Source organism: Hermetia illucens, chromosome 3 (genome assembly GCF_905115235.1).
Source record: "Hermetia illucens chromosome 3, iHerIll2.2.curated.20191125, whole genome shotgun sequence".
NCBI classification, from domain to species: Eukaryota; Metazoa; Arthropoda; class Insecta; order Diptera; family Stratiomyidae; genus Hermetia; species Hermetia illucens.
This window is the reverse complement of record NC_051851.1, coordinates 164,467,829-164,482,983: the sequence shown is the minus strand read 5'-3', so window position 1 is coordinate 164,482,983 and position 15,155 is coordinate 164,467,829. Positions and strand designations below refer to the sequence as shown.

Below are 15,155 nucleotides of genomic sequence, written 5' to 3'. Positions count from 1 at the left end.
GCTGCGGGCTGCAGCTGGAGTCGGCTAATGGCGTCGTTTATGCTCTATGGCGTGGAGGTATGGGCTGATGCCCATGCAAGGGGGTGCATCGTAAGTACCTTGCTCAAATGCAGAGGCGGGGAACTTTGCGAGTGGATTGCTTATCGCACGGTCTCCGAACCGGCTGTGATGGTGATCGCGGGAGTGATCTCCGTTGCCCCCCTTGTCAAGGAGTGCAAAGCTATCTACCGCCGTAAGGGCGAAAACTTAAAAGAGGTGGTTTCCCGGGAAGAAGGTCAAAGCACTTTCACCGAGTGGCAACTTTTTTGGAAAAATGAGCGGCTCATTGACAATTTAGATCCGTGGTTGAACCGAATGCACGTCGAGATTGATTACTTCCTTACCCAACGGTAAGGGGTTCCCTGAACTGACAACTCCCTTCTTCCCATCCCCTCTCGTTGGTGAAAGGAATCGATTTGAAGGCTCCCAAAGCCGGGAGAGCGGAAGGGCTAGCCCGAAGTAAAATGTCAAACGGTTCCAGGCTAATTCTCTGATGATAGGGAGGTGTTTAGTTGGTAGTCCGACAGCGTACTGTTGTGGGAGTCCAACATTTTGTGCGTAAACGCATCTATTCTACTCTACTCTAAAAAAAAACAAGAGAAGATGAGTGTGGTAATGCATTTAGGACATTGGGTAAGGCAGTGTGTTTCATCGAGAGAACAACACTTATAGATTTTCTAACGTTTGGGGCGTAGTATCCTTATCAAAGAAAGGAAAAAATCCTATCCAATCTTGCTATAGTCTTTCGAAAAGCTAATAAAAAGAAGTTATATAGAAAATGGTACCAGGATGACTCTGAAAAACTTCCATACAGTCGTTATTCACATAACGTGGATTATCTCCGAGGATATAAAGGAACAACAGATCTTTTTCCATCTGCAATCCTACTAGACTACAACCAAAGCATCTTATTTTGAATTTTGACTTTTCATTTGTTATTTTCTGTTCATATGTAGAAGACTTACAACATTGATAACATAGGGTCCAACCCGAGTAGTTTGCGCAGCAAAGCCTTCTGGAGAAACGACATGTGACATGTGACAAAGGTTCATATGATGTTAAACCTATGAAGAATTTGCAGGTTCAAAATGGAGTTTCTTAAGGTTACGCTGCAATATCCACACTATTCCTTCGTATTGTCAATAAGGTATTTCTGTAAGTTGTTTGACAGGCATCCAAATGAGACAATGATACCCCTGTTCCTCCGATGACTCACATGAGTTGTGTTTGTTCTCCGACTGGTTCAGATCATCTAGATACAAGGACCTAATAGGTCCCATTAGGATGATAGAGGACTGCCAATATCTGACATTTAACTTATGAAATCTTGATATGTATGGCACATTGGGAATTTGGGTAGATAACATAATAAAATAATTTAAGAGGAATTGGGATGTGCAACAAAGAATTCATAGTGATTTTGTGTGAACAGGGATAATGGGCTCTGCTCGTATTAGGGGCTTACAACAGCCAGATTTGAAGCAATTGCTTAAAGTGTTAATAATTGCAACTTACCGTTAATTGGTTACAGTACTTTCTGAAATTAGATTAAAAAGTTTTTTTATTAATTTTCGCCGTTAAAAAAAAAATGCATGGGAAAAAACAAATTCTTCTACAAAAGTGACTAACCCTGTCTGAAAACACAGTAAAGAATTTCGCAGAAAAAATTATCTCTGGCATTCTGTATCCATTTAGCTAAGTATGTATATTGTATAAGAGGGAAAAACAACCAAGACATATCTTGCTAATATAAAAATATATTTAACAACTCTGCAAACTTTGCGTTTCTTAAGAAAATAAGAAAAAAAATCACCTCATTCATTGCCTCTTCTTTCCCGTCATCATTGCCTTAATCAACATCATTTTCGTAATGCAAACTTGTTTTACAACTCGGAATATCAATAAAACTAAATTAAGAAGAATATGTATAATAAAAACATGGAAATTATGATAATTTTACGGTCGAGGTTACTACTACTGAATTTTTGTGTAAATTCGTAATGAATTTGGTTGGCATTTTGAACGGAAATGTTGTATTACCACCGAGTGATATGCAGGAATTGCAATATTATAAAACACTCACCTGGTATGGTACATATGCGAACGGAGGTCGCATTGGTAAGTAGCTATAGATGCATATCAGCGTGAAAAGGAAAACGCATTATAATTTAGATTAGCCACCGATTTGACAGACGGTTTATATTTGCACTTCCATATATGGAAGTAAAATAAGAAGAAATGGCGAAGAACGCAAGAATGTTATCAATTTTGGCAAAAATTTGGTTTATATCTCTTTTTATAGTCATAAGAATTTGCATCCGGTACGAAAGTTAAAAGCAGAGGTCAGATTATAGCTAAGAGATTAGTCACCGTCATAAGTGGAGTTTTTCACTTTCATGAGTTAAATAGCGCAGCAGATAAATCCAGTATTTGAGCAGATGAGAGCGCCATTTACTAAAAAAAATGATAAAGGGGCTTAGTCACAAAGTTAAACGATTTCTTAAAGCTAGTTTTATATACGCAAAAGTCGGTATCCAGACAGAATAATCTTTCTACAAATTAGATTGCCCACAGCCATGGATGAGTTATTCAGGATTTCAGGAATAGTTCAGCTCGGTATTCGCAACTGAGGATTGTCACTGTCAAATCCTGCCTAAACGTAGTAGGATGCGACATACGAACGATGCCGAGAGTATCTGGCAAAAACCTACATCCATTACTGTAATACAATAACAACACAGAAACGTATTTTGGCGATCATTTCTGCATTTTCTATTGGACCACCAGGAAAACATTCGGAATTTTAAGGAAAAGACTGCGAAGGATGGAAAGAAAAAATACATCTGACTTGGAGACTATTGAGAGATTGAGAGATTTAAATATGTCTTCGGCTTTTACCGAGATCTCCTACTCCTCTCCCTTCATAATGATCGTTGGCGCAACAATCCATATTGGATCAGGGCCTTGAAGTGTGTTAGAGCACTTCATTCAAGAGGCAATGTGGTCAGCATTGCGCTCGCCCGAGATTATTACCCTGATTTTACTCAGGTACTCATTCACAGCTGAGTCGACTGGTATCCGACATCCAGTCACTATAACAAATCCCTATTCCACCAGATTGAGATTTGAACCGCGACCTTCCGCTATGACAGCCCAGCGCTCTAACCACTTAAGCCATCCGGACCTCTCCCTTCATGCTTCGCCATAATAGTGATGATGAGCCGAGGCCGACAAAATAAGTTTTCTCTAATTAAACACTTCGGCCAGAAAATCTAGGTTTGTTTTTTGAGAACTCACTACACCTACGATACGTTTGAGTATCTCTCAGATATTCTGTTAACACTGAATTGAACACATTCCAAAAGAGTGCCCCGCAACCAAATTTTGGTCAATATCCCTTGAAGACCTCTGAAGGCATTTTGTTAGCATTTCTCTTTATTGAGAGCTGTGAGTTTTTGGGTAAGTTCACGACTAATTAGATTTTAATTAGTGCCAGTCAATTAGAAGTCACAAATTCCAATCCCAGTCATAAAGGATTTCAGCTCCCAAATGTAAACGTTGCATTGACAGTGTAACTCTTTGGTTTTTATGAATACTCCTGTCAAAATAATTCGCAATAGTTCCCAAGGATCTCCAAGGATCCCATCTCATTGTTGCAATTGGCTTCATGAATTACCAAAGAGAAAATGACGTTCAAATGAAATCCTTTCAAAAATAGCCTAAGAAAGCTGACAAGATCTTTAAATCTTCTTACAGATTGATTTGAAGGGAAAATCTAGATCCTACTGGCACAGTCAAAACAATTCAACATTTTATGCTGAGTAGTTGAGTTGGCCCTTTCTCAGATTTTTTGCTTGGAATGTGTAAAGCTTTTGACTTCACTAATCAGTTCCATCAATGATCTTCCCTAGATATGTATTTACTTGTCCCTACTAACGCTAACTATTTTTTTCAGTTTTTAACACTATTTCAAACGAAGAACTTGTTCGGCATACATGCCTGCCACTCGTACGTACTGTGATCGGGCGACGGAAGTGGCAGTGGATAGGTCACACATTAAGGAAGGGCGACAATTGCATTGCGGGCTACAACATACAGTGCAATCCACTCTGCCAAGATGGCCAGCGAGTGCCTCGCAACAAGGGCTCTTGTGGCAGAACAGTAGAGCGTCTCGGGAAGTCGTGGGGGTGCTGAAGGGCGTTTCAGGTAACCGCGAACGATGATGCGTAGGTGTCGTTGAAGCACTATACCCCACCAAGAGTTGAACCATATAATCAGAAGAGGAGTATTACCGTTGTTACTATTCGAATGACTTTGCCTATTTCTCCAAAAAAAAAAAGGTGTCAAATTTCTTCCACGTCTGGTGGCAGAAGGATTATTGAGATGTCCAAGTAAGCACTTTCTGAGTTTAGTAGTACGAAAAAGATTTTAAAAAATTTCCTAAAAGGTGTATCATAAGATGTCGATGTCATTTTCCATTGCCCACATAGGATTCTCATCCTCCTTCAAGCCGTGTTTGTTGCCAGAAGCTTAGATGTAGTTTTTTGGGTCCACTTGTCCTTTTACCGAAGTTATTCGAAATTCTTAATGCTTGCATTCCATACCTGAACTAATTCGGAGTAAAATAAACATTAATTAGGTTTCTGGTTGGAATTTATTTGGAGAGATGTCATCTGGCTTACTGTGCTCTGAACTTAAACCTTGGTTCAGGAAACAAACGCTATTTTTAATCATTTCATTTGGCTTGTTATAGTTGCTGTTATTACTAGCCTTGTGGGCAACTAGATGGACAGTAGAGATATTGCCGAGATGTGTGGACTGTTGCAATCTGGATATAGTTGGGCACAAAAACATGCATGCGAGGTCACTAAGGGGTTTGGGAAGTTGAATTTCAACAAATAACTCCCTCCCCCCTCACGGATTTAACAAAGTAAAGATAGAAATATCCTTAAGGTTGCTAATTTAGCACAAACAAACAACTAGTTAAAGATATTTTCTTTTCTGATTTTATGAAATTTCGGCTCTTTTATAATTTCTTTTCCATTCCTCTCCGTCTCTTTCTCTCTAAACTTCGAAGTGTTTCAGTCAGCTTTTCGGGAACTAGCAGATGTGAAAAATTAAAACAATTCACACCAAGAAAATTACTCAATGTCCGTGTTAAGCACAAGCTCAAAATTATCTTAGTTAGACCTCCTCGGAACCATTTCAAGTCCAATAAGCATAAGTTTTTGGATGAAAATTTCCTTATTTTCCAAAATTCTAAAGGCGCTTTGGACGTGGATAAATTGAGAGGTTCTTGGATTTTCTTTAGTTGGCAAATAATTGCTTATGACTTGATATTTCATTCCTTTTATGGCTGACTTTAAGTGACGAATATAACACAATTTGTTTCTTATTATATCATCCTAAACTCCGTTTGGGCTCAATTTTGAAAGCATGATTATTGGTTTCGTTTAATTTAATCAATTCAATCAAATGGCTTCTCCTTTCTTCTTCCTAAGTCCCATAAGACACATCCCTAGGAATTTTTCCTTCGAGGTATCCGAGGTAGGGGGTTGACTTAAATTATTTCTGGACCTGGCCGTTGTCAAGCAGCAGAGTGAGACTCCAAAGGTTAGCCAATGCACGGCTTTTACTCAAACAGGGCACCTCGAACGTGATCCTGGAGAATGCTGTGCTGTGCTGTCGCCAATTGTCAAATGTTTTGGTTACCATCGAGCTGCCCCCAGGGTCCATCTTCCACTTGGATTATATAATACTCCAGAAGAGCATCAAACTTATTCTCATCATATGCGCATACTTCCCTTATTCACGAGGGAATAGGATGTATAATATAATAGACAAAAGGTATTGGTCCATCATCTCAGAATCTCACAAAACTGGTATCGTGATCTACGGGAACCATAATCATGTGCACTAGCTATTTACTCACATTAGGTATGTGCCCTGTTTTGAAATCTCACAAAAAGGAGTATTGGGTAGCCTATCTTGCTAGTCTATGCTATAATGCAAGAATATCTGACCATGTTTCCTCAATGGAAACCTCGAATTTAATTCATCACTCGCGGTTTCTTTCCTTCAAAGATTGTGTATAGAAGGAAGCTTTCTGGCCCTACGCAGATAGATGATTTCTTCGCAAAGTTAGTCTACGTTTGAGAAGTAAAGTTGCGTACTGTGGTCTTAGGGGAGTAGCGGAGGTCAGCCAACACGAGGACAATGCTCAAAAAGCAACAAATCATAACTAAAAAGAGAAACTTTTCGGTAAACGGAAAGTCGAGGATAGGAGCCCGGAGGTCCGCTGTTAATCATACTAGCCATGTGAAGAGCATCCAGTTGACAATATTGCCGAAATCCTATCCAGAGCAAATACTCACTCGTGAGGAGCAGCAAAAAATTGAAAACCTTGTCGTCATGCAGATGTGCAAGGAATGGAGTTCAAGGCTTGTGGCCATCGGGTACGCGCTCAACCAGGTCTTATTATGGCGGAATGGCTTAGATCAAAAGTCCCTAAATGCTCAGACTGAAAGGGAGCAGAGCTTCCGATATATGTTGAGGATGATATACCAGGGCCACATAGAGACCGTATAATTTTCCAAATCTGCGGCGATGGAAACGAACGATATTTTGGCTCTTTAGCTTAAAATAGGGATCTTCACATGCAGTTGTGGAGTCTTAGAAGTAAGATGGAGAGCAAAACTAAACTCCTCACGATCGGGGTAGAATATCAATCTCTGGAGGCAATAAAACACTTAACTTAAACCTGGATCTTCTTGATCACAAGACGGATAGCAAGACACAAAAAAAATGACCAGCATAGTCCAGATACATTGGTACCCTGCAAAACATGCAACTAAAATATCCACTGGTAACTTCTAAGGATCACATTGGAATAGTGTTGGCTAAAGAACTGTGCGTGTCGGGGGCAAGTTCGTAGTTTACAAAAAGTAAGTATGCAGAAAATTTGGGACTCTTTTCCGAAAAACTAAGACCTTGCCAAAACTTAGACCCTAGACAAAACTTAATATATATATGTAAGTCTTTCAGACCTGATTGGTGATCGCGTGACGGTCCAAATTTAATTGAAAGCCGGGAAAAGAATTCGGGAGGCAGTGGTTACATCGAGCTAATTCTCAGAAGATAGGAACCGCATCCCACCGGAATTAGTGGTTAGACTGGTGAAGTTCTACGAAAGGAAAGCTCCACCATTTGTCCTCGGCTGCAATGTCAAGGTCCATAATGAATCTGGGAAAGAGGAGACACCAAACAAAGAAGTGAATACCTTCTTAAATTTATCCTTTGCAATAGGTTAAAAATATGCTATTTGAAGGATATGCTAACATACGTGACAGCCACCAAGTAAGACGTACTGAACATGTATAATTCCAGCGAATATTCTTATGAACGGGGATCACAGGATAATACGACCCGGCCCTGAGGAAAACAGAGAATCCCAAGAGAACAAATTGTGCCTCCCACATAAGTCACTTGAGGCAAGTCATCTAGAGACGTCGGTGATATCAACAGCAAACTGTAGCTGGAGGCAACAATGGAGGAATGCAGCAGAGTTGCCATTGGCCAGCTGTCAGATTAAGACAGTTGAGTCGTTAAGGAATGTACCCTGGTAGAACATAGTCCAAAAATCTCCCAACCGGGCGAAACAAACCTGGCCTGGCTGAGGTACAAAAACACATTGACTACGTATAACAATGTGATCAAGGGAACAGAGCAAATCCTAAAGGCGGACCTCTCGAGGATTTCTGACGATAGTCTGCTAAGACTCGACATGCCAAAAAAATACATCCTAATTTTGCATAGGCACAAATCACATTTGGCATATTGATGCGATGCGTAAACGTATTGATGAAGGTTCATGGTTTCAGCTTTGCGCTGGAAAAAAACGAAGTAGTCATCTTGATTAAAGTCGACCTGCGTCCCATATCGAGTGACCAGATTATTAAATAGTCAAAACCAACGGTTAAGTACTTTAGATTAGCGCTCGAATTGAAGATGAACTTTTTCGAGTAAATCAAAGCAGCAGCGAATAAAATGACAACTAAAGTTTCGGCTTTAAATCGGCTGACGGCAAACGTTAGAGATCCTACCTTTAGCAGGGTAAACGCAGCAATCACTTCGGTCATGTTGCTGCAACTCATCGGACGCTGCCTCTGCCCTGGATGAACCTTAGGTCGTCTATTTTCGGATTATTTCTTTCCCAGCTTCACATCACGAGGATATTTTTATCCTTGTGGCAGTTGGGGTGGAATTTATCAGCAACTTAACGCAGATACAGGAGAAGTCTCTACGGACAACAATTAAGGGAAAGATGATGACAGATGCACCTGTTTTACACATTATGTTCAGGCTATTGTTCCGAAGAAGATAGAACTCGACCGGTGAGGGACTGGAGGGCAGAGGTTCTTTGAACTAACAATTCCGTTTTTCCCCTCCCCTCATTTTGGTGAAAGGGAATCCTTGACTTGCAGGCTTTCTAAGTCGAGGCTAGCAAACGTCTGACAGTTTACCGTTACTGAAGCGAACACCTATTCTACTTAAAAAACAAGAATATTGCAGGAATGCAATAATGGAATAAAACATGAGAAAATACCTTGTAAACAGAAGGCGAAATTCTAAGCTCAAGAATTAGAAAAACTGCAACTTCTAATTTTCGAACGACTACTGTGTCTGCATACAGGGCGCATTATAAAAGTAACGGGCATTTACCGGGAAAAACAGACTTGTTCATCCAATTGATACAGACAGTTCAAATTCTTCAAAATAGTGTCCTTCTGCATCAATACACCTGCGGAGACGATTCTGCCACGCCTGGGAAGCATCCTGAAGCTCCTCGACTGCTTTTTTTTCAGTCGGAGAAATCAAAAAAGTCACAAGGAGCCAAGTCAAGGAGGCTGGGGCACCACGGAGATCTTGTTCTGGGACAGGAAGTTGGTAACGATGAAGGCCGTGTGACTGGGTGCATTGTCGTGGTGGAGCATGGAAACGTCTTCAATGTCAGGCCTGGTACGTGCGACGCGTCGTCTCAGTCTTTTGAGCACGTCCAGGTGAAAGGCTGCGTTGACAGTTTATCCTACCCAAACTCAAAATGGACGATTCTTCTGACGTCCAAGAAGACAATCAGCATCAGGCTGGCTCATACGCGCTTTTTTTGAGTTTGGTAGAAGGTTTTCTGTACTACTCGGAGTTCTGCCTTTTGGATTTCGAAATGCATCCTTCGTTAATGGCCTCTTGAGGCATTTGTTTCAATGAGTCCTGCATTACGCAGTGGCACAATCGAAAAACAGACTTTGCGCACTGCTGTATTTCTAACATGTTTCGGCTTTAAATAGGCTCATTCTAAAGTTCAAAATATAACCTCACCTTACTCGTAGGATTGCCTGTGATATCAAAAACTTTTCTACTAGGAGAAACCATTCAGATTCAATGTCAATACACTTTAATGTAGGATAATAGCTTCCCCGGTCGCCCAACATAAAACATCAACAGCTACTTCAAAGATTAAGCCTCATTAAGTAGTCTAGTGTTTTTGGAAATTCAAAACACTTCATTGTCTGATTCAATATTTCCAAAAACATACAATTTCTCACGTTGTTCATTTGACATTTTAGGCTTGATTCATTAATTAACGATGCGTGATTAACCGCTTTACTTACCACTCAAAAAATTTGCATAACTTTTGAATCAACTGTTAGTGGGTATTGAGAAATCTCATCCAGACTTCTCAAAAGAAAATGATATTATCTGTTCATCTACTCGTAGAAGACCTTGCTGTAGCTAAATTAATTATAATTAAATGGCTCACACGCCGCACCGGACATTGCCTGGCTGGTCAAGTTTACAGCTATGCACATCATTTCTTTCAAAAACCTTCGCATAAGATTACGCTAGAGAAATACTGAAACTATGATATGGAGAAAAAAAAAAGATTTTCGCAATTCTTTTACAAATCTCTGGCCTAATGAACATCCATATTCCGTAATAAATTATCATTGTATTCATCGGTAATGATGACTATGAAACTTCTTTGAGAATTTTCAGGCGCCTTCATACTATGGACGAATCTTTTGGCAGTGGGAATATCTTATTGGTTGGCGTCGTTGTTGTTGCGAATTTTTGAATATCTTTTGAATGATAAAAATGTTGAAAAAAGCTAGTCAGGTTGTGTCGCAAATGACTGGAAATTTCATGAACATAACGATCAGATAAATTATAAATTGGAGCTTTTTGTTTGATGACTATTTTGTTTAATTTTAGATATTGGTCGATTGTATTGTATTATTATGTATTAAAAGCTGTTGTATATCTCGATTTGATGGGACTGATTGATAGTAGTGTAGTGAGAAATCATTAGGAATTTGTGTTCAAACCCTCCAAACAAGAGATTGGGAAAAATCAGTAGTAATTATGCATTCACACGTTATAATACACCGATTGATCGAATTTAAAAAAGAAAAAAATATAATTCGATTTCCGTTAGTTTATTAAAAAATTTCCATACTAATGACTCTGTTGCTTTGAGAAAAAGATTTGTTTTTTTACTTTTGATCTTGTTTTTGAGGGGATTATAACGTTTAATCAAAGCTACTTCGATATCTACATGTTTTACGTAGCTCCTACCTGGGACAGGCTATAATATCTTTTCAAGTTCGAGATTAATTTCTTGCATCTTTTCTTATTTTTGATATAAATTACTTGAAGTGAAGTATAGTCCGACATCTTTCCTTTAAAACTGCTTATTAATATCCGTAATCGATGATTTAGATTCCACCCCGCTGTTCACAATCCCATAAGATCCTTGATTTAAATGGTAAATGAGAATTTATCCTCTTAGCTCAATAATACAATTTAATCATCTTATCAAGCATCTGAATTAAACAAATGGTGAATTATATGATTTATCTTTGTAGCACATGCATATGTACATGTATCTTCTCATATCTATTCAATTTCAATCGGTTTTGTCATATTGATTATGAATTTATCCTTGTCTCCAGTTGAATTTGAATGATTACAGTATGAGAAGGAGAGCGCCCATAGTTCATCTGAATAATTGAGTACTATATTCCGAAGGTGATTAAGCTGAGCAGATAGTCCCAATGAAAACTAGGAAGTTAGATGGCTTTTGTGATTTTCCGGATAATATTATTTAGTATTGTAGGCGGTATAATACTAAATCCTGTTTGGTGTACAAAGGCTCTGGTGAATTTAAACTTAAATTAATGTTTAAAGATATTGGACTTATGGATGATTTTCAAGCCGGATTTTGTTAAGCCAGCTCCATTCAAGCTAGTAAAGTTTGATGCATGAAACAATTTCACCGAAAAGGCAATCGGTCATAGGATTTTTCTCTGACAGTTGTTGATACTCATTGGCCAGAAGGTGACTTGTTCTTTTGAGCATCTAAGGAGACAACGATGAAAGCCTCTAAATTTGAAAAATTTCCCCAGCGATTAGTCGGAAACTTTACGTTAAAAATAGAGGAAAGTCTTACAATTTAGTTCCGGAGTATTGAGAAAGATGACATAAAAGGGTTTTTGTCCAATTTCCGATCATACAACATAAGTGACAGACAAGCGGCAAGCAAATGTGTGCGTCTCCTGCAGTACGCATTCTACCATTGCCAAGTTCAAGACCCCAGTCTTTTCTAAACTGGAATGACATGTTGTCCCAACTGATTCTTCCACTAAGTGTGAATTCTGAAGAAATTTTCTTTTCCACCGAGTGGAAGGAAATAGAGCAGGGGGTCAATGGCTTAAGTCTCAACTCCTGTTCAACGCGTTGGTAAAGAAATTAGTGGAGAATAAAACAATCAATCCTCCAATACTCATCAGTAAGACCATGAAGTCACCCAAAATTGACCACTTCCTCAGTTTGTGTAAATGGAAAGACCTGTGAAAAACGAGAACATACGACCTACGACGAATTATTAAAGATCATCGCCTTAGGCTCTCTCAGGAAAATTCCAGTCTGATGTAGAGCGAATACCAAGAAAAAAACAAGATTTTAGAACAACGCAATATCTTTGGTAACAAAATGATTGACATATTGACAATTTACGATGCCTGGTGCTGTAAATCTACATGAAAAACATTTTTGAGTTACTACAACTTTGTTACTTATAGTACGCTTTCCACCAAACCTCGCAGCACTTAGCTTACAAAGAGCGAAGGGTGCTTTTCCAGTAGGTTTCAAAGATGTGGTAATCCAATATGACTACATTTATTTGATACCGAAGATATCAGATAGTGGAGACGAGATGTAGTCCAGATTTTAGATAAACAACTTTTTGTCCTGTTAGGTTAAGTAGGTCACCATAGACGTTTAAGTTAGTCTCATAAAGTACTAATGAAGATCCTTTAACTTGAAACTCCACATAGTTATATTCAGAAAGGAAACATATTAAGAGCGCGCCTTCGCTCGGGCCCCTTGAAAGTTGAGACAAAATCCACTTGTGTGAGAATTTTCATGGTCTTCATATTCAAATATGTCAACCAAATTTCGTGGGAATATATGTAATCGCTGTTCGAGAAAAGCGTGTATAATAGCGAGCCAGTAATGAATGGCTAGACCTCCCATCAAGCGACGATAGGGGCGTACCTATTGATGTGTAAAATATATCGTTAAGCGTAATCTTTCAGATTATACATGGGTCGATTTTTACCTATTTTTGGTGCTTGAACCAAAGTTGCTATAGAAGGGTGATCAGAACATCGAACTGAGAGAAAAAGAAATGAAGAAAGGTGAAGAACTTATGGCGCTATGGATTGACATCCCAGTACCCATGGTTTTTGGAAGTTCGTAACCGGGCTCCTGACTGTCGATATCCACTGATCCCTTGGTAGAGGGTAACTTAACCAGTGCTCCATATAACGCTACAAGTAATTTGGAAAGGAGAAACCTAAACGAAATTCCCAAAAACGTTCATAGCAAACGCGAGGAAGTATTGGCCAAGAAGTAAATGCTGGTCAACTAAAGTTGCTACGACATCCCTCTGTCCCCGCCCCCTCTGTTCAGAAGGGGTTACCGCAGAAAGTAATGCTGGATGGGAAAAGCTTTCCATCCCGAAGAAACTCGTTAGTATTAAGATCTCCTCAATGAGAGAGGGCACTCCATCTACGTTTCGAAAAGCGAAAGCGTGATAATGCGGGAAAGAGTCATAGAAAACATAGCCACGATCAAGAGGACCCAAAGACATACCGTGCCCCGAACCATAAAAAATCATGAAATTTCTAAATATTCTCTAAAATAGACAGAAGGTGTAGAGATTTCAAGGAAAAATTGAAATTTGCTGCCACGACAGCGCGACAGAGTACCAGCAAGCATGAAAAAAGGGGGGCTGGTTGGACACCCTCAGAGGCGGAATTGGGCTCAAGTGTACCCGGGTGAGAGAAATGAAACCCAAAGGAAAGATTATAGTTACTGAACTCTCGGTAAAAATCCAAATTCATCTAAAGGCAATTGTCATCTCCAACCGCGCTAACTTGCGCAAGCAAGGTTGATGGCTTCCTGAACTAAATTAATAACTCTTTTCGCAAAACTATCGCAGAGCGTACCTTAAATATGAGATGCCCACACAATGAAAGGAACTGGATGAAGTCATGGGGTCAAGAATAAAGAGCATATTGTTAAGGAGAGCAACAGCGGCCTCAAATGTATGCTGTCCGAAGAAAAGGATGAATTAGGTAACAGGCAAATTGATAATTTCGAGCACATGGGCGGTAATAGAATGGAGACTTGACAAGTAGAGCAACGTTACGTGCCAGACTATACAAGATTTCATACCTCAGCCGGTTATTGGCTTTGTGAGAGCGAAAATAAACCGTGTATATCCATGTAATCCTGATTCTCCTTCAAGTCATATACTGTCAAAATTGCACTTGACTGTCGCATTTTTGACGTAAGAGGATAATATTCAAAAATGATAGTTGGTGAGTTCAACGAGTAAAGTTGATGAATTCAACGAGTGTTTGTTGTCATGTGAGACTACAGACGTCACTACAGACGTGTCTTCGGCATATCATGTGCGGACGATTTCTGCAAAAATGCACACGCAGCATTAATCGATGAAAGAAACGCGATGGCTCGGAATTTACTCATCCAGGATATTTGAAAATTTTAGGTAATGGCATACAGGCTCGTTTAGTACATCAAAGTATTAGGTATGCAGGTTGGTCTGGAAAAATGATGGATAGATATGGAGATGCCGTTAAACCATCCAGATCAAGTTTTTGACCGAGCAAAATGGCGCAAATGATGATGACGAGCCGATTCCGCTTGTGAACGGGGCAAAGGCTGAAGAAAAAGATGAAAGAATTGCCGCTTAACCAGTAAAAATACGGGACACGCAGGACAGGTTCCGCCTGTCGAAATTTATCCAGAATTATCGTCCCAGCAAGCAGTGCGAGCTATTTGTTTCTAACGACCTCTGGAAGTAATTTTTATTCTCGTATTAGCTAGAGACAGCTAGCTCCGGACCCGGACCTGAATAACATATTGAATAAGGCCGTTAAGCTTGCGGTGAAATAATGACAGAACCTGCACGTTGAGTTATTCAAAATGTGCAAAACATAAAGGCTATTTGCTGCATTTTGAAAGGAGCAGAAGCGGGTACTAGTGCAGGGAGTTGGTAAACTTCCAGGAGAATCGTCTTCCAATAGAGTCATATGTGTTTAAAGTATTACCGGGAAAATGGTCGCGCGAAAGTCTGCAAAAAAAAACAGTGACAGTAAAGCCAGAGCTATCATTGCATGTTTCTTGTTCAACCCTTTGTGGAGTATGGAACATCTACAGGTTTTCAGTTTTCAATGAAAAAAAAAATGTCATTACCATCACACTTAATGCCCATATAGCATGTACGACGAAATTTTAAAGGAAATCGTAGCGTCAGGGTACCATTCTTCTTCTTCAGCTTTTGCCGTGTTCAGAAGCGGGATCGGCTCTTCTTGATCGGTTATGGCATTTTGCTTTGTCAAAGGTCTGATCTAGATGCAATCACGGGGCTTCACCATCTAACGTATCAAGCCATCGTTGTTTAGGCCACGGGATTGGTTGTTGGCCTGACTAATAACGTAATTCATGAAAGATTAATATCAGCCCGTATT

The 15,155-nt window shown here is 39.6% G+C and overlaps 1 long non-coding RNA gene across 1 annotated transcript in view; it reads right to left on the bottom strand.

Annotated features, from left to right (window-relative positions):
• The window catches only part of LOC119650583, a 178,275-nt gene that overhangs the window by 115,743 nt on the left and 47,377 nt on the right, over positions 1 to 15,155 (bottom strand). Inside the window, exon 2 of the long non-coding RNA XR_005249339.1 lies at positions 1,555 to 1,576. This is a non-coding gene — a long non-coding RNA (uncharacterized LOC119650583). The remainder of the gene's footprint in view (positions 1 to 1,554; positions 1,577 to 15,155) is intronic.